Raw genomic sequence first — 20,134 nt, forward strand, 5'->3', positions numbered from 1 at the left:
GTGTAGGTCGCCGGAGGGCGTCTGGTCTTTGCTCAGACAGGACGGGGTTAAAGGAGCAGCTAATACGGGGGCTGTGGCTCACTCAGCCCGGGGGGAGGGAGGGGTGCGGATGCGGGGCGACCCTGTGGCGTCAGAGGCCAGCGTGAAGTTGCAGCAGCCTGAGGCGCGCCAGTGAGTTCTCCCGGGGGAGTTGTCCCTGGATCATGGGACCCTGGCAGTGGCGGGCTGCACAGGCTCCCAGGAGGGGAGGGGAGGATAGTGACCTGTGCTTTCACACAGGCTTCTTGGTGGCTGTGCAGCGGCCTTAGTGTCCCATGCCCGTTGCTGGGTTCCGCGCTGATGGCCACGGCTCACGCCCGTCCCTGGAGATCCTTTGAGTGGCACTCTTAATCCCCTCTCTTCGCGCACCAGGAAACAAAGAGGGAAGAAAAAGTCTCTTGCCTCTTAGGCAGCTCCAGACTTTTTCCTGGACTCCCTCCCCGCTAGTCGTGGCGCACTAGGCCCCTGCAGGCTGTACGCCACCAACCCCAGTCCTCTCCCTGCTCTCCAACCGAAGCCCAAGTCTCAGCTACCAGCCCCGCCCACCCCAGCGGGTGAGCAGACAAGCCTCTCGGGCTGGTGAGTGCTGGTCGGCACCGATCCTCTGTGCGAGAATCTCTCCGCTTTGGCCTCCGCACCCCTGTTGCTGTCGTCTCCTCCACGGCTTCGAAGCTTCCCCCTCCGCCACCCGCAGTCTCCACCCACGAAGGGTTTCCAGTGTGTGGAAACCTTTGCTCCTTCACAGCTCCCTCCCAGAGGTGTGGTCCTGTCCCTATTCTTTTGTCTCTGTTTTTTCTTTTGCCCTACCCAGGTACGTGGGGAGTTTCTTGCCTTTTGGGCGGTCTGAGGTCTTCTGCCAGTGTTCAGTAGGTGTTCTGTAGGAGTTGTTCCACATGTAGATGTATTTCTGATGTATTTGTGGGGAGGAAGGTGATCTCTACGTCTTACTCTTCCACCATCTTGAAGCCTGAGTTCCTTCTTTAAAAGAAGAATAATTTTTGCCTACATTGACAAAATGATCCTAAAGTTCACTTGGAGAATGAAAAGGGAAGAAAATGCTGAAAAAAATTAGTCGTGAAAAGATTAGCCCTATGCTGTTTTAATCACAAAGATATGGTAATTAAAACAATGTGATGTATGTACAAAGAAAAGTCTAGATCAACAAAGACAAGTCCAAATATAGATCTTACTATATGAATGACAAAGAATGCATCTCAAATCGATGAGGAAGAGAAAGGTTAGTCAATATATGATATAGTAATAACTGTTTAACAATTTGGAACTCGTTAATCTAGGCCCTAACTTGTTTTAAGAGAAAACCAAGCATGTCTTATCTTTTTATTATTTCCAATGGCCATTATTTGACACCTAATTAAAGCCAAGATGTATTTGGCTTTGAAAAGGATTTACAGTTACAGTTTATATGCTGCTTCCATCCAAGGCCATGTGAACTTGGATGTTAGCTTGTTGTTAGCTTCTGGAAGACTCAATCTCCTTCCTCCTTGCAGGATTGTGGTGAGGATTTAAAATATATGTAAAGCTCTTAGCCCAATATTTGACATATTATGGTTGCTCAACAAATGATGCCCAGTACTCACTACTAAGTGTTAGTACCACTACTCAGTGGTGGTGGTAGTGGTTGTGAAAGTAAGAGCTCACTAAGTAAGAAAATTGTAAGTCCCTCAAAATAAATAGATAAAGAACATGAACAGAGGGAATTCCCTGGCGGTCCAGTGATTAGGGCTCTCTGTGGTGAGAGAGTTCTCTCTGCGGTGAGATAGACTGGGTTCAATCCCTGGTCAGGGAACTAAGATCCTGCAAGCCGCACAGCATGGCCAAAAAAAAAATAAAAATCAATCAATCAATCAATAAGAACATGAACCGAGACTTCTCAAAAGGGAAAGTAAAACTCATAACCTTGGAAAACGGTTCAACCTCACCAAAAGCCAAAGGAGTGCAAATGAAAACAATGGGATGGCATTTTTTGGTCTACTAAGTTATCAAAACATTTTTTAAAACAGTAGCATCCAGGGCTGGGAGGGTGTGCTGAAAGTGGTATTTTTGTACATTACTGATAATATGTAAACTGGTACAACCCTCTTAGGAAGTTATGTGGAAACATATACTGTCATTTCAAAAAAGATCATATTTTTGATTCAATAATTTCACAGCTGAGATTCAGTCCTGAGAACAATTCCCCAAACATGGAAATACTACATGAATAAAACTGTTAAATGTAGTTCTTATTGAATAATTGGAAACAACCTAGCTGTCCAACAATTGGAGGAATAATTAGGATTTACTCTGTAGATATGATGATACTACATAGAAAATACAGTAAGAAAGAAAAAAGCAGGATGCAGCATTTTCTGTGTAGTATTGTACAGCAGAATAAACTGGAAGGACATATTTCAAATTAGAAACAGGAATCATACTAAAGTGGTATGATTATGGAGAATTATTAATTTTAAATTTTAAAATTATAGTTAATTAAAACTAGGTTTTCCTGACTATTTCCAAATGGGTTCTTTCTCATTTCAATGACACCAAAATTTAACTTCAAAACTCTTAAAAGCTGATTGACCTGAGTTTTTACATTGCTCCTCTAGAGGGAGCAGAAGTACTTAAAATACATCCTCACCAAACCCATCTAACTCACCATAGTCAAGAATCTTAAAACTGGAAGTGACTTCAAAGATAATCCAGTGTGTTTTCTTTAGCGTTAGGGATATACAGAAGATAATCCCTAGCTATAAATCATTCATTTTCTATTATTAGTGCTGCTTTTAAATGACACAGACTTTCTCGAATTATAGTGTATATAATTTTTTTCTTTATTTTTATTTTATTTATTTATTTATTGCAGTACGCGGGCCTCTCACTGCTGTGGCCTCTCCCGTTGCGGAGCACAGGCTCCGGACGCGCAGGCCCAGCGGCCATGGCCCACGGGCGCAGCTGCTCCGCGGCATGTGGGATCCTCCCGGACCTGGGCATGTAACCCGTGTCCCCTGCATCGGCAGGCGGACTCCCAACCACTGCGCCACCAGAGAAGCCCTAATTTTTTAAATTAATTTTTATTGGAGTATAGTTGCTTTACAATGTTGTGTTAGTTTCTTTAGCAAAGTGAATCAGCTATGCACATACATATATCCCCTCTTTTTTTGAATTTCCTTCCCATTTAGGTCAACACAGAGCATTGAGTAGAGTTCCCTGTGCTATACAGTAGGTTCTTATTAGTTATCTATTTTATACATAGTATCAATAGTGTATATATGTCAATCCCAATCTCCCAATTCATCCCACACACACCCCCACCCCGGTATCCATACATTTGTTCTCTACATCTGTGTCTCTATTTCTGCTTTGCAAATAAAGTCATCTATACCATTTTTCTAGATTCCACATATATGCATTAATATACGATACTGGTTTTTCTGACTTACTTCACTCTGTGTGACAGTCTCTAGGTCCATCCACATCTCTACAAATGACTCAATTTTGTTCCTTTTTATGGCTGAGTAATATTCCATTGTATATATGTACCACATCTTCTTTATCCCTTCCTCTGTTGATGAGCATTTAGGTTGCTTCCATGACCTAACTATTGTAAATAGTGCTGCAATGAACATTGGGGTGCATGTATCTTTTGGAATTATGGTTTTCTGCTGGTATATGCCCAGGAGTGGGATTGCTGGGTCATATGGTAGTTCTATTTTTAGTTTTTTAAGGAATCTCCATAATGGCTGTTTGAATTTACATTCCCACCAATGGTGCAAGAGGGCTCCCTTTTCTCCACACCCTCTCCAGCATTTGTTGTTTGTAGATTTTCTGATGATGCCCATCCTAACCGGTGTGAGGTGATACCTCATTGTAGTTTTGATTTGCATTTCTCTAATAATTAGTGATGTTGAGCAGCTTTTCTTGTGCTTCTTGGCCACCTGTATGTCTTCTTTAGAGAAATGTTTATTTAGGTCTTCAGCCCATTTTTTGATTGGGTTGTTTGTTTTTTTGATATTGAGCTGCATGAGCTGTTTATATATTTTGGAAATTAATACCTTGTCAGTTGCTTCATTTGCAAACATTTTCTCCCATTCTGAGGGTTGTCTTTTCATCTTTTTTATGGTTTCCGTTGCTGTGCAAAACCTTTTAAGTTTCATTAGGTCCCATTTGTTTATTTTTGTTTTTATTTCCATTACTCTAGGAGGTGGGTCAAAAAAGACCTTGCTGTGATTTATGTCAAAGAGTATTCTTCCTATGTTTTCTGCTAAGAGTTTTAAGGTGTCCGGTCTTACATTTAGGTCTTTAATCCATTTTGAGCTTAGTTTTGTGTATGGTGTGAGGGAGTGTTCTAATTTCATTCTTTTACATGAAGCTGTCCAGTTTTCCCAGCACCACTTATTGAAGAGACTGCCTTTTTTCCATTGTATATTCTTGCCTCCTTTGTCATAGACTAGGTGACCATAGATATGTGGGTTAATCTCTGGGCTTTCTATCCTGTTCCATTCATCTATATTTCTGTTTTTGTTCTCTATTGGCTTTCTCTCTCTCTCTCTCTCTCTCTCTCTCTCTCTCTCTCTCTCTCAGTATCTTTGTATAGACACATTCGGTTTGATTCAAGTCCAGAAAATCTTTTGTTGTTGTTCAAATTGTTGCAACTTTGGGCTCCCTATTTTTTTGAACTTAGATTTACACATAATGTTCCCTCCTCTGAGCACTATCCTAGTCCTCAATTTATGCATAATAGTATTTTTGCTAATGTTCTTCTCTGTGATTAACTTAGGCAATACTCTTTTTTTTTAGTGGTACGCGGGCCTCTCACTGTTGTGGCCTCTCCCGCTGCGGAGCACAGCCTCCGGACGCGCAGGCTCAGCAGCCATGGCTCACGGGCCCAGCCGCTCTGCGGCATGTGGGATCCTCCCAGACCGGGGCACGAACCCGTGTCCCCTGCATCGTCAGGCGGACTCTCAACCACTGTGCCACCAGGGAAGCCCAGACAGTACTCTTTATTTTATATATATATATACTGCTGTGTGTTTTTGTCTAATATAAACAGCTTTCTGCCTTTTAATTTTCAACTTAACAATTCATGACCATAAAAAGTATTTGTCTCTGGCCTACCAAATCCGTAGTTTGTTGTCCATTTTCTTTCCAATTTTAAAATTTTTATTGCTTTTGTCTCTCCCATTGTCTTTGTCTTCATAGAGGGTAGGCAGGAGCCAGGGCATGATGGGTCTTACATGCCAAGTTGAAGAATTTAGACTTTAATCTGAAGGCAGGGGGGAAACATTGACCATTTATAAACAGGGGAGTATCATGATCACATCTCCTTTTTGGAAAGATTACTCAGGCCATAATATGAATAACTGAATGGAGGTGAACAGAACTAGAGACTGGAAAACCTGATTCAAGCGAGTCACATAAATTTTTTGGTTTCCTGGTGCATATAAAAGTTATGTTTATACTGTACTAGATTCTATTAAGTGTGAAATAGTATTATGTCTAAAAAAAGTGTACATACCTTTATTTTAAAATACTTTATTGCTAAAACAATGCTAACCATCATCTGAGCCTTCAGCGAGTCATACTCTTTTTGCTGGTGGAGGATCTTGCCTCAGCGTTAATGGCTGCTGACTAATGGGGATGGTGGTTGCTGACTTTGGGGTGCCTGTGGCATTTTCTTAAAGTAGGACAACAGTGAAATTTGCTGTATTGATTGACTCTTCTTTTCACAAATGATTTCTCTGTAGTATGCAATGCTGATAACATTTTATCCGCAGTAGAAATTCTTTCAAAACTGGAGTCAGTTCCCTACAGACTGTCATACAGAGTGAAGTAAGTGAGAAAGAGAAAAACAAATATTGTATATTAATGCATATATGTGGAATCTAGAAAAATGGTACAGATGAACCGGTTTGCAGGGCAGAAATAGAGACACAGATGTAGAGAACAAACTATGGATACCAAGGGGGGAAGGCGGGGATGGGGGGGGTGGGATGAATTGGGAGATTGGGATTGACATGTATACACTAATATGTATCAAATAGATAACTCATAAGAACCTGCTGCATAAAAAAAAAATTGAAGTCAATTCTTTCAAACTCCACTGCTGCTTTATCAACTAAGGTTATGTAATATTCTAAATCCTTTGTCGTCATTTCAACAATCTTCACTGCATCTTCACCAGGAGTAGATTACATCTCAAGAAACCACTTTCTTTACTCATCCATACATCCTTATTCATTCAAGTTTTTTTTTTTTTTTTTTTTTTTTTTTAGTTTTTATGTTATATTGGGGTATAGTTGACTAACAATGTTGTGTTAGTTTTAGGTTTACAGCAGAGTGATTCAGTTATACATATACATGTATCTATTCTTTTTCAACCTCTTTTCCCATTTAGGTTGTTACATAATATTGAGCAGAGCTCCCTGTGCTATACAGTAGGTCCTTGTAGGTTATTATCATGAGATTGCAGCAATTCAGTCATGTCTTCAGGCTCCACTTCTATTTCTAGTTCTGTTGCCATTTCCACCACATCTGCAGTCGCTTCCTCCACTGAAGTCTTCCTCAAAATCATCCATGAGGGTTGAAATCAACTTCTTCCAAACTTCTGCTCATGTTGATATTTTGACCTCTTCCCATGAATCACGAATGTTCTTAATGGCATTTAGAATGGTGAATCCTTTCCAGAAGGTTTTCAATTTACTTTGCCTAGATCCATCAGAGAAATCACTGTCTATGGCAGCTATAGTCTTACAGAATGTATTTCTTAAATAACTTGAAAGTCGAAATTACTCTTGATCCATGGGCTGCAGAATAGATGCTGTGTTAGCAGGCATGAAAACAACATTAATCTCCTGAACATCTCTATCAGAGTTCCTGGGTGACCAGGTGCATTGTCAGTGAGCAGTGATATTTTGAAGTGAATCTCTTTTGTGTGAGCAGTTGGTCTCAACAGTGGAGTTAAAATACTCAGTAAACCATGTTGTAAACAGATGTGCTGTCATCCGTGTTTTATTGTTCCATTTATAGAACACACAGTACATAATTCTTACAGATTCTTAAGAATTCTTAAGGGAAATCTTGATTCTTAAGGAAAATCCCTAGGATTTTCAGAATGGTAAATGAGCATTGACTTCAACCTAAAGTCGCCAGCTGCCTGAATCCCTAACAAGAGTCAGCCTGTCCTTTGAAGCTTTGAAACCAGGCATTGACTTCTCTCCAGCTATGAAAGTCCTAGATGGCATTTTCTTTCAATAGAAGGCTATTTTGTCTACACTGAAAATCATTTTTTCAGTGTAGCCACCTTCATGAATGATCTTAGCTAGATCTTCTAGCAGATCGTAGCTAGATCAGCTTCACCTTGCACTTTTATGTTATGGAGACGGCTTCTTTCCTTAAACCTCATGAACCAACCTCTGCTACCTTCAGACTTTTCTTCTGCAACTTCCTCCCCTCTCTCAGCCTTCATAGAATGGAAGAGAATCAAGGCCTTGCTCTAGATGAGGCTTGGCTTAAGGGAATGTTGTGGCTGTTTTGATTTTCTATTTAGGCCACTAAAATTTTCTCCGTATCAGCAATAAGGCTGTTTGGCTTTCTTATTGTTCATGTGTTCACTGAAGTAGCACTTTAATTTCCTTCAACAAGTTTTCCTTTTCCTTCACAATTTGCTAACTGTTTGGCACAAGAGACCTAGCTTTCAGCCTGTCTCAGCTTTTGACATGTCTTTCTCACTAAGCTTTTGACTTAAAGTGAGAGAATTGCAGCTCTTCCTTTCACTTGAACACTTACAGGCCATTGTAGGCCATTGTTATTAATTGGCCTATCAGTAGTACTGTGTCTTAGGGAATAGGGAGGCCTGAGTAGGAGAGAGATAGAGTATCAGCCTGTCCGTGGAGAAGTCCAAACATACACATTTAATCCGTTAAGTTCACCGTCTTATATGGGAGCAGTTCAGACCCACCCCAAACAATTACAGTAGTAACAGCAAAAATCACTGATCTCAGATCACTATAACAAATACAATAACAATGAAAAAGCTTGAAATATTATGAGCATTGCCAAAATGTGATACAGAGCAAATGTTGTTGGAAAAACAGTGCCAGTAGACTTGCTCGATGAAGGGTTGCCACAAACCTTCAATTTGTAAAAAAACGCAGTATCTGTGAAGTACAATAAAAGTGAAGCACCAGAAAATGAGGTTTTTACTTACACATGCCTGGGTAGCATGCTGCCTTTATCAATGCCAAGTTCCACGGCAGCTTATCTTAATTTGGATATAAACGGCCACAATTTCCCAGCTAATGTACTTTCCTACTCCTGGAAGTGATGACGCACTGTTTCTATTTGAAATCGCCAACATCCCTCCTCCTTTCTCTGGTGGAAAAATCTCCTCATCCTCCCCGCCAATTCCGCCAACCTACCTGCATCTGTGCCCACGTACACTGACTTCCATCCAGGAGGAAATGCACCTGCTCCCCTTTATGGCACCCCCCACTTGTGCCCTACTCTTCTCTTCTCAAAATTCTCAAGCTGTTTGCACTAGCGATTACTGATTTTCTCTTGTGTATCATCTTTTTCTCCTTCTCTACAGGACAATTTCCATCTGTGTACTATTACCCATTTTATAAAGGGAACTCCATGACCCCTCCAGCTACCGCTGAATTTCTCAGCACCCCTCATGTTTCTCCAAAACTCGCCTGTATTGTGGTCTTCATTCCTGTGGTTTCTCATCGTCAGTTCTCTCCTCATTCTCTCCCCTAGTTCCTCTCTAATCAGGTTTTATCCCTGCCACTCCACCAAAAGAGCTCTTAGCAGGGTCACCAATGGAACCTCCTGCAAAAGTCAGTGGCCGGTTCTCTGCACCCATCATGTTAGACCCCTCAGCAGCACTGGCTCAGCCCACTGCTCCCTCCTTTATTCATTCAACACATATTTACTGAGTGCTTACTCTATGCCAGACACAGTTCTAATCCCTGGGATGATACATCAGTGAATTAAAGAGACCAAGATCCCTTCCTTCTAGGAACTGAAATTCTATCAGAGGGAGATAGTCAACAAGCAAAAAACAAAAACTAGCAAAACCATGTGTGTTAGAAGGCAATAGAGCTATGGAAAAGAGAAAACATAGAACTCAGCATGGCCTGTGGAATTTCCCTTTGACACACAGTTATCACCATAACAAAACACACCCTATGTGACAACAATATTTAATATCAAATCAAATTGTATCTATATGTCTGTATATCCCCACATAAAGATGAAGCACATTTTCATCTGCTATCTTTCTTAAGTCAATACTCTTCTCCCTCCTACTTCTCCTGGATTTGATATGATATTGGAGAAAAGAAAAAGTAGAAACTCAGGGGAAGGGATAATGGGGATTTGAGAGTCCTTAGTTTGTTCTACTTGCATAATATTCCATTGAACAGATATACCTAATATATTTCCATAAATATCTTTTACTTAACATTTAGGCTAGTTCCTAAAGCTAACATACAAATAATGAAAGAAACTTCCTTATACTTACAACTTTGAGCATTTATTCTTTCAACTTCAGTTTGCTCATCTGTAAAAGGAGGATATCTCTGACCCTTCCTACAGAACTGATATAAAAAGTAATGAGGTAATGTGTACAAAACCTTGAACAATTTTAGGAATATAATAAGTCCTTAATAAATTGTACTATTTTTATTATTGTCATCTGATTATGAACTTCATTAGAGGGACCATATTAACATTTTTCAGGACATGGCTCAATGATAAAATAGCTAACCCCCACTGAGTACTTCCTATGGGTCAGGCCCTTAGCTCAATGGCAACCTTTAAAGGTCTGAGTACTGTTATTATCCCCATATTACAGATGAGAAAACTGAGGCATATAGAGGTAAAGTAACTTGCCTAAGGACAGAACTAAAAATTTGAAATCAATGCAATCTGACTCTAGAATCCATTCTCTTAAAACTCTATTGCACTACCTCAGAATATATATGCCTCAATAAATTGTTGTTAAGTAAATAAATAAGTGGATTATAGATTTCTAGAAATGGAATTTCACATGCACATTTTAAAGCCTTTGATACATATTTCACTTACAAGGTATTCATTACACTTTTAAGTTTCTTAAAAAGAAGTATAGAAAAATTTACATATAAAATTATCACAACTGGCTTCGCTGGTGGCACAGTGGTTGAGAGTCCGCCTGCCGATGCAAAGGACACAGGTTCGTGCCCCTGTCCGGGAAGATCCCACATGCCGCGGAGCGGCTAGGCCCGTGAGCCATAGCCGCTGAGCCTGAGCATCCAGAGCCTGTGCTCCACAACGGGAGAGGCCACAACAGTGAGAGGCCCGCGTACCGCAAAAAAAAAAAAAATTATCACAACTATGGGGGAAAAAGATCTGTATAGAAGAAAAATTGAAACACAATAGATTTTTTTTAATTTTATTTTTTAATACAGCAGGTTCTTATTAGTCATCCATTTTATACACATCAGTGTATACATGTCAATCCCAATCTCCCAATTCAACACACCACTCCCACGGCCCCGCCACTTTCCCCCCTTGGTGTCCACACGTTTGTTCTCTACATCTGCGTCTCAATTTCTGCCCTGAAAACCGGTTCATCTGTACCATTTTTCTAGGTTCCACATATACATGTTAATATACGATATTTGTTTTTCTCTTTCTGACTTCCACTCTGTATGACAGACTCTAGATCCATCCACGACTCTCCAAATGACTCAATTTCGTTCCTTTTTGTGGCTGAGTAATATTCCATTGATCTTTGTTTCTGTTTTTGTGCCAGTACCATATTGTCTTGATTACTGTAGCTTTGTAGTATAGTCTGAAGTCAGGGAGTCTGATTCCTGCAGCTCCATTTTTTTCCCTCAAGACTGCTTTGGCTATTCGGGGCCTTTTGTGTCTCCATACAAATTTTAAGATTTTTTTGTTCTAGTTCTGTAAAAAATGCCACAGTAATTTGATAGGGATTGCATTGAATCTGTAGGTTGCTTTGGGTAGTATAGTCATTTTCACAGTGTTGATTCTTCCATCCAAGAGCATGGTATATCTCTCCATCTGTTGGTATGATCTTTAATTTCTTTCATCAGTGTCTTATAGTTTCCTGCATACAGGTCTTTTGTCTCCCTAGGTAGGTTTATTCCTAGGTATTTTATTCTTTTTGTTGCAATGGTAAATAGGAGTGTTTCCTTAATTTCTCTTTCAGATTTTTCATCATTAGTGTATAGGAATGCAAGAGATTTCTGTGCATTAATTTTGTATCCTGCAACTTTGCCAGATTCCTTGATTAGCTCTAGTACTTTTCTGATGGCATCTTTAGGATTTTCTATGTATAGTATCATGTCATCTGCAAACACTGACAGTTTTACTTCTTCTTTTCCAATTTGTATTCCTTTTATTTCTTTTCTTCCCTGATTGCTGTGGCTAGGACTTCCAAACTATGTTGAATGACGGTGGTGAGAGTGGACATCCTTGTCTTGTTCCTGATCTTAGAGGAAATGCTTTCAGTTTTTCACCATTGAGAATGATGTTTGCTGTGGGTTTGTTGTATATGGCCTTTATTATGTTGAGGTAGGTTCCCTCTATGCCCACTTTCTTTTTTATCATAAATGGTGTTGAATTTTGTCAAAAGCTTTTTCTGCATCTATTGAGATGATCATATGGTTTTTATTCTTCAGTTTGCTAATATGGTATAATACATTCATTGATTTGCATATATTGAAGAATCCTTGCATTCCTGGGATAAATCCCACTTGATCATGGTGTATGATCCTTTTAATGTGTTGTTGAATTCTGTTTGCTAGTATTTTATTGAGGATTCTTGCATCTATATTCATCAGTGATATTGGTTTGTAATTTCTTTTTTTGTAGTATATTTGTCTGGTTTTGGTATCAGGGTGATGGTGGCCTCATAACATGAGTTTGGGAGTGTTCCTTCCTTTGCAATTTTTTGGAAGAGCTTGAGAAGGATGGGTGTTAGCTCTTCTCTAAATGTTTGATAGAATTCACCTGTGAAGCCATCTGTCCTGGACTTTTGTTTGTTGGAAGATTTTTAATCATTTAATTTTAAGAAATTAAGTGATTTAAAATTTTAAGAAATTTAAAATTTTAAGAAATTGTAATTGGTCTGTTCATATTTTCTATTTCTTCCTGGTTCAGTCTTGGAAGGTTATACCTTTCTAAGAATTTGTCCATTTCTTCCAGGTTGTCCATTTTATTGGCATAGAGTTGCTTGTAGTCGTCTCTTAGGATGCTTTGTATTTCTGCAGTGTCTGTTGTAACTTCTCCTTTTTCATTTCTCATTGTATTGATTTGAGTCCTCTCCCTCTTTTTCTTGATGAGTCTGGCTAATGGTTTATCAATTTTGTTAATCTTCTCAAAGAACCAGCTTTTAGTTTTATTGATCTTTGCTATTGTTTTCTTTGTTGCTATTTCATTTATTCCTGTTCTATTTTTTATGATTTCTTTCCTTCTGCTAACTTTGGGTTTTTCTTGTTTTTCTTTATCTAGTTCCTTTTATTGTAAGGTTAGATTGTTTATTTGAGATTTTTCTTGTTTCTTGAGGTAGACTTGTATAGCTATAAACTTTCCTCTTAGAACTGCTTTTGCTGCATCCCATAGGTTTTGGATCATCGTGTTTTCATTGTCATTTTTCTGTAGGTATTTTTTAATTTCCTCTTTGATTTCTTCAGTGATCTCTTGCTTATTGAGTAATGTATTGTTTAGCCTCTATATGTTTGTGTTTCTTACGTTTTTTTCTCTGTACTTGATTTCTAATCTCATAGTGTTGTGGTCAGAAATGATGCTTGATATGATTTCAATTTTCTTAAATTTACTGAGGCTTGATTTGTGACCCAAGATGTGATCTATCCTGGAGAATCTCCCGTGCACACTTGAGAAGAAATTGTAATCTGTTGGTTTTGGATGGAATGTCCTATACATATCAATTAAATCTATCTGGTCTGTAGTGTCATTTAAAGTCTGTGTTCCCTTATTAATTTTCTGTTTGGATGAAATGTCCCTTGGTGTAAGTCAGGTGTTAAAGTCCCTCACTATTATTGTGTTACTGTCAATTTCCTCTTTTATAGCTGTCAGCAGTTGCCTTATGTATTGAGGCACTCCTATGTTGAGTGCATATATATTTATAATTGTTATATCTTCTTCTGGGATTCATCCCTTGATCATTTTGTGGTGTCCTTCCTTGTCTCTTGTAACATTATTTATTTTAAAGCCTATTTTATCTGATATGAGTATTGCTACTCCAGCTTTCTTTTGATTTCCATTTGCATGGAATATCTTTTTCTGTCCCCTCACTTTCAGTCTGAAGTGGGTCTCTTGTAGACAGCATATAGATGGGTCTTGTTTTTGTATCCATTCAGCAAGCCTGTGTCTTTTGGTTGAAGCATTTAATCCATTCCCGTTTAAGGTAATTATCGATATGTATGTTCCTATGACCATTTTCTTAATTGTTTTGGGTTTGTTTTTGTAGGTCCTTTTCTTCTCTTGTGTTTCCCACTTAGAGAAGTTCCTTTAGCATTTGTTGTAGAGCTGGTTTGGTGGTGCTGAATTCTCTTAGCTTTTGCTTGTCTGTAAAGCTTTTGATCTCTCCATCAAATCTGAATGAGAACCTTGCTGGGTAGAGTAATCTTGGTTGTAGGTTCTTCCCTTTCATCACTTTAAGTATATCATGCCAATCCCTTCTGGCTTGTAGAGTTTCTGCTGAGAAATCAGCTGTTAACCTTATGGGAGTTCCCTTGTATGTTATTTGTCGTTTTTCCCTTGCTGCTTTCAATAACTTTTTTTTGTCTTTAATTTTTGCCAATTTGATTCCTAAGTGTCTCAGCGTGTTTCTCCTTGGGTTTATCCTGTATGGGACTCTCTGCACTTCCTGGACTTGGGTGGCTATTTCCTTTCCCATGTTAGGGAAGTTTTCGACTATAATCTCTTCAAATATTTTCTCGGGTCCTTTCTCTCTCTCTTCTCCTTCTGGGGCCCCTATAATGTGAATGTTGTTGCGTTTAGTGTTATCCCAGAGGTCTTAGGCTGTCTTCATTTCTTTTCATTCTTTATTCTGTTCTGCAGCGGTGAATTCCACCATTTTGTCTTCCAGGTCACTTATCCATTCTTCTGCCTCAGTTATTCTGCTATTGATTCCTTCTAGTGTAGTTTTCATTTCAATTATTGTATTGTTCATCTCTGTTTGTTTGTTCTTAAATTCTTCTAGATCTTTGTTAAACATTTCTTGCATCTTCTCAATCTTTGCCTCCATTCTTTTTCCAGGGTCCTGGATCATCTTCACTATCATTATTCTGAATTCTTTTTCTGGAAGGTTGCCTATCTCCACTTCATTTAGTTGTTTTTCTGGGGTTTTATCTTGTTCCTTCCTCTGTTACATTGCCCTCTGCCTTGTCATCTTGTCTTTCTTTGAATGTGGTTTTTGTTCTGCAACCTGCAGGGTTGTAGTTCTTGCTTCTGCTGTCTGCTCTCCGGTGGATGAGGCTATCTAAGAGGCTTGTGCAAGTTTCCTGATGGGAAGAACTTGTGGTAGATAGAGCTGACTGTTGCTCTGGTGGGCAGAGCTCAGTAAATCTTTAATCTGCTTGTCTGATTATGGGTGGTGCTGGGTTCCCTCCCTGTTGTTTTTTTGGCCTGAGGCAACCCAACACTGGTGCCTACCTGGGCTCTTTGGTGGCGCTAATGGCGGACTCTGGGAGGGCTTACGCCAAGGAATAATTCCCAGAACTTCTGCTGCCAGTGTCCTTGTCGCCACGGTGAGACATAGCTACCCCCTGCCTCTGCAGGAGAACCTCCAACACTAGCTAGTAGGTCTGGTTCAATCTCCTATGGGGTCTCTGCTCCTTCCTCTGGGTCCCGATGCGCACACTACTTTGTGTGTGCCCACCAAGAGTGGAGTCTCTGTTTCCCCCAGTCCTGTCAAAGTCCTGCAATCAAATACCACTAGCCTTCAAAGTCTGATTCTCTAGGAATTCCTCCTCCCGTTGCCAGACCCCCAGGTTGGGAAGCCTGACGTGGGGCTCAGAACCTTTACTCCAGTAGGTGGACTTCTGTGGTATAAGTGTTCTCCAGTCTGTGAGTCACCCACCCAGCAGTTACGGGATTTGATTTTATTGTGATTGCCCCTCCTACCATCTCAGTGTGGCTTCTTCTTTGTCTTTGGTTGTGGGGTATCCTTTTTGGTGAGTTCCAGTGTCTTCCTGTCGATGATTGTTCAGCAGTTAGTTGTGATTCTGGTGTTCTCGCAAGAGGGAATGAGAGCACGTCCTTCTACTCTGCCATCTTGAACCAATCCCACAACAGAATATTAAGAGTGGCCATTTTTGATGGATACACTCATAGGTGACTTTTTTTCTTCTATTTTTCCAAAATTTCTATAATGAGTTGTTACTTTATATAAAGAAATTGAATAACCATAGCCTTACTTTTGTGTTATATGTGCTTTTCCACCTTACAGTTGGTTCTGTTCTTAGACACAGAGCTTTCTGGTAAAAGGGAATGTCATGATTATATTAGTCTCTTTTTCCTCTATCAATCTTAGAAAGGAAATTAGGATCACAGGTAATTTGCCGTCCTAGCATTATTGGAGTTACTCTTTTGAGCTAAGCCATTGTGCTAATAAGCCGTGTTGTGGGTTTACCTTTCTGTTATTTCCTGTCTGAGGACAAGAGAACCATATTAACTTATGAGTTTTTGCTTGTTTGTTTGTTTGTTTTTGCCCAGTACTTCCTGATACTCCAGACCTTTCTCCCTGCTTTTAGCAGTAGCTAGGGCATTCTATGCTGACTGCCTCAGAGAAAGGACAATATAGCAGAACATAGGCATCAATTCTTTTTTTAACATCTTTATTGGAGTATAATTGCTTTACAATGGTGTGTTAGTTTCTGCTAACGTGAATCAGCTATACATATACATATATTCCCATATCCCCTCTCTCTTGTGTCTCCCTCCCACCCTCCCTATGCCACCCCTTTAGGTGGTCACAAAGCACGGAGCTGATCTCCCTGTGCTATGTGGCTGCTTCCCACTAGCTATCTATTTTACATTTGGTAGTGTATATGTCAATGCTACTGTCTCACTTCGTCCCAGCTTACCCTTCCCCCTCCCCGTGTCCTCAAGTCCATTCTCTACGTCTGCATCTTTATTCCTGTCCTGACCTTAGGTTCTTCAGAACCATTTTCTTTTTTTAGATTCCATATATATGTGTTAGCATATGATATTTGTTTTTCTCTTTCTGACTTACTACATTCTGTAAGACTTTATGTCCATCCACCTCACTACAAATAACTCAATTTCATTTCCTTTCATGACTGAGTAATATTCCATTGTATATATGTGCTACATCTTCTTTATCCATTCATCTGTCGATGGACACTTAGGTTGCTTCCATGTCCTATTGTAAATAGTGCTGCAATGAACATTGTGGTACATGACTCTTTTTGAATTATGGTTTTCTCAGGGTATGTGCCCAGTAGTGGGATTGCTGAATCATATGATAGTTCTATTTTTAGTTTAAGGAACCTCCATACTGTTCTCCGTAGTTGCTGTATCAATTTACATTCCGTTTTCTCCACACCCTCTCCAGCATTTATTGTTTGTAGACTTTCTGATGATGGCACAGGCATCAATTCTTAGCTTATGGCTTTTGAATGATAAGACCAGATCAGAGGAGATAAGGAAGAGCAAAGTTTCACCCCTTCTCCCCCAGTAGTTCCACAGTCTGTGAAGGAGGGACGGTGAAGTTTAAGAGAACTGGGAGAGCTTAGATGTTAACACAGGGGTTTCCTAGATAAGGTTGCTCTGTACCCCCAAATCTCAGGGAGGTTTGAGGGATCTGAGAGCATAGGAAACCCATGTTTCACTTCTTGGGTAGAAACAGGGCAAGCAGCAGGAAACGAGAGTTCTCTAAGCCTTATGTGGTATGGAAAAAGTGAGAATATTTCCCAGGAGCACAAAAGTCATGATGACATGAAAAGAAAGGTAACCAGATGTGATTTTAGTCTTCAAATTCATTCTTTATTCTGTCAACTGCAAGCTGCTGTAAGTTTTAGTTTTAGAATTTCCATTTAGTTCTTTTTTATAGTTTCCATTTCTTTACTAAGATTCTCTACCTGCCCACTCACAATTTCCTGTAGTGTTGTGAACAAATCTTGTAGTTAGTTTCTATTGACTGCTTTTTCTGTTTGTTTTTGACCCTTTGGTTGACTTTTTGCTACCACTTTTACCGCCTGGTGATGATAGTGTCAGAACTGAGTTAAGCAACAACGCTAACACATACCAAGAGTCTGTTGTCAAAGCAATCACTTCAAGTGGGGCAGGGCACCATCTCATTAGAAATGGTGCCTAATGTGTGATGATTTCCAATCTTCAAATAAGGACAGTTACAAAAGCCTTGTGAAAACTGTAAGGATAGCATCTCCAGTCTTCTTGATCAGTCTCAAGAAACCAACAAGACTTTCCCACTCATTAAAGAGTAGAACTGGAAGAGAACTGAAAACATTAGCATTTAACCCCCTGCCTTCTACCAAGTAGAAAAGTCCTCCAATGATTAATTTTTTTCTAAGTAAAAAGCAGCTTCCTTGCATTTCCTGATATAAAGATAATACATACTTGTAGAAAAATCCACCAAGACAGAAAGACATAAAGAATAAAGTACTACCAGAGAAATTACCATTAATATTTTGCTGAACATCCTTCCAGATGCTGCTCTGTGCAAATACTTATGCATATAATTTTATTTATGAATGGAATAATATACATACTTTTAACTCAAGTGGTAGAGATCATTATTAGTAAATACAGACACACATCTTCCTTTTTAATGACTGTGTACTGTGTTATATAGGTGTACCAAAATTTATTAAACCAGTCCTCAATGGTAGGACATTTAGTTCTAGATTCTTGCAATGATGAACAGTATTTCTGCTTTCTCTGTGTGTGTGTAACATCTTTGTGTACTTGTCAGATTATGTCTCCTTGAGGCAGTATATTTCTATAACACTATTTCTGGGCTGAAGCATATTCAACCGACTTGACTCCTGGACCTATGGGGCAGTGTGGTGACCTTGTAGTATGTCAACTCAGCTAAGCAGGATTTATCTTCCAGAATCTTGCATGGTTTCAGTGTTGCATGAGCTCTGGAAGGCAACAGTGAGGCAGTGGCCGTGGTTTTCACGCTCTGAAGGACAGTGCAGGGCTCCAGGTGTGGTGGTAACTCTAGCACATTGTAGCTGATCTGCTGGCTCCCCTTGCTGGCATGAGGCAGCACCCAGCTCCTGCCAGATCTTCAGCTCCTTCAGGTTCTAAGCCAAGTGCATGTGCAGCTCCATGAAGGGTGCCAGCTTCTCCTGCAGTATATCTGCATCATCAAAGTTGGAAGTAATGAGAGACACACGCAGGTGCAGTCTGTCTTTGAAGATTACGGTTGTTCGTGAATTCCAGTTTGTCCCCACAAGTTTTAAGTCTGTTCTTGCTCTCATCATGTCCAGCTTTCTATCCTGACTGCCTCTGGCTGATCTATGGTGATTTCAGGTTCAACACTAGAACCAGAGACAGCAAACGGCCTTGCATAGACTCCCCCACCTTCTCCCTCCAACATGTAAGGTCCAAAGCAGCCCTGTCCAATAGAACTTCTGTGATGAGGTGGTTCTGTTTCTCTGGTTGAATCCTGCTGACCAGTGGGGAACAGAATGTAGACAGAAAGCCAGCATGCTAGGAATGGCAGGCCGGAGGAACGAGTCCTGGAGGTACACCAGCCTGCCACCACTGACATTCTTACATGAGGAAAATAAACCCCCTGTGAGCTTGCGCTGTTGGGAATCCCATCCCCAACCTAATTCCCAAGCCAGAATCATCAAAGTGAGCTAAAATAGTCATAGACTGCAAGCAGGCTGCAGGAAGGGGTGCTCTTCAGCAGGCAATCCTTCTGAAGGCAATCCTCTCAGAGGATGACTTCCCACACCCCCTTTCCAGTTCCCTTTGCAGATCCTTCCCCAAGTGAGTATGACCTTCCTTACAAAATATAAGTACCCATGTTGTCTGTCAAACTGGGTTTTTTGTTTTAAACATCAGCCCATTTTCATGACTCTGTATATGTGACAATGGGTAGTAAGAAACCATTTTTGTCAGCTCCAGTCTCTGAAACTGGCCACTTACCAATTCAACTTTACCAGGAACGGTTCTTTCCAGATGGGTCCTGAACAGTTAACTGAACATGAAAAACATGTATGGCTGAACATTTTCTTTGGCGGCTGAGCTAGAGTAGAGAACAATGTGCAGTGGTTTCAAGCTGTGCCCACAAACACAATTCTACACAATCACAAGGAACATTTCTTTTTTTTTTAATGGTTTTTTAAACAAGTGGTTATCCGTTATGGTGTTGACATAAGAAAAGGCGAAATGCTGGGAACCGAATCAAAACGACAGTGCAACAGGCAGCTTGGTGTGAGCGTGTTTTGGTTCCTTGAATGCACAGGCTTGCTTTTCACTTCCTCCTAACTCTGGACCCGCCTTCTTGGTGTGTTTTCCTGAAAACGCTTTTAAAAAGAAAAGAAAAAGAACATATCGGTCTTACTGCAAGCCGTCTTTGGTGTCTGTTGTTCCCTTCTTTTTCACGTCTCACGGAACTGGGTCCTCCTAACTTCTCTACTGTTTAGTGAGTCGCTTAGCTCTCCCCGGCGTTGCCCGCCTTCTGTAAATCCTGCGCAGACCCCGCCAGTGCCCCGCACTCCCTCCCAGCCCTCTACCAGGGCTAAACTCTTCCCAGCGGTGGTCAGGCAGCCTGCGGACATCCAGCAAGCCGAGCAGCGAAGAACGAGGACCGCTGCTCCCACCGTCCACCCTCTCGCCTCGCCCAGCGCGCACTCCGCCCCCGCGCTCCGGAGAGACTTGCAGTGTGACGCGCCCACCTCTCTGCGGCTCGCGGGCTCTCGCTCTGGGACAGCCGCCACCCCCGGGAGACGTGGAAGCGGCGGCGGCGGCGGCGGCGGCTCCCTGGGCGCGAGCCGGCCCAGGAGAGTGGAGCGCCGCATGGATGCGGCAGCAGAGCGGCTTCTCCGCGAGCCTT

At 40.7% G+C, this 20,134-nt stretch overlaps 1 long non-coding RNA gene across 1 annotated transcript; it reads right to left on the reverse strand.

The window, feature by feature from the left end:
- Positions 1-16,618: 16,618 nt before the first annotated feature.
- Positions 16,619-20,091, reverse strand: LOC113622754 (uncharacterized). Its single transcript, XR_003433639.1, has 3 exons — positions 19,977-20,091; positions 19,225-19,604; positions 16,619-18,427 (listed from the first exon to the last, which is right to left on the reverse strand). It is a non-coding gene; the product is annotated as an uncharacterized LOC113622754 (long non-coding RNA).
- Positions 20,092-20,134: the final 43 nt, after the last annotated feature.

The sequence above is a fragment of the Aethalodelphis obliquidens genome, unplaced genomic scaffold, assembly GCF_003676395.1.
Source record: "Aethalodelphis obliquidens isolate GAN/ISIS:26980383/991018 unplaced genomic scaffold, ASM367639v1 scaffold10, whole genome shotgun sequence".
In the NCBI taxonomy this organism is placed as follows: Eukaryota; Metazoa; Chordata; class Mammalia; order Artiodactyla; family Delphinidae; genus Aethalodelphis; species Aethalodelphis obliquidens.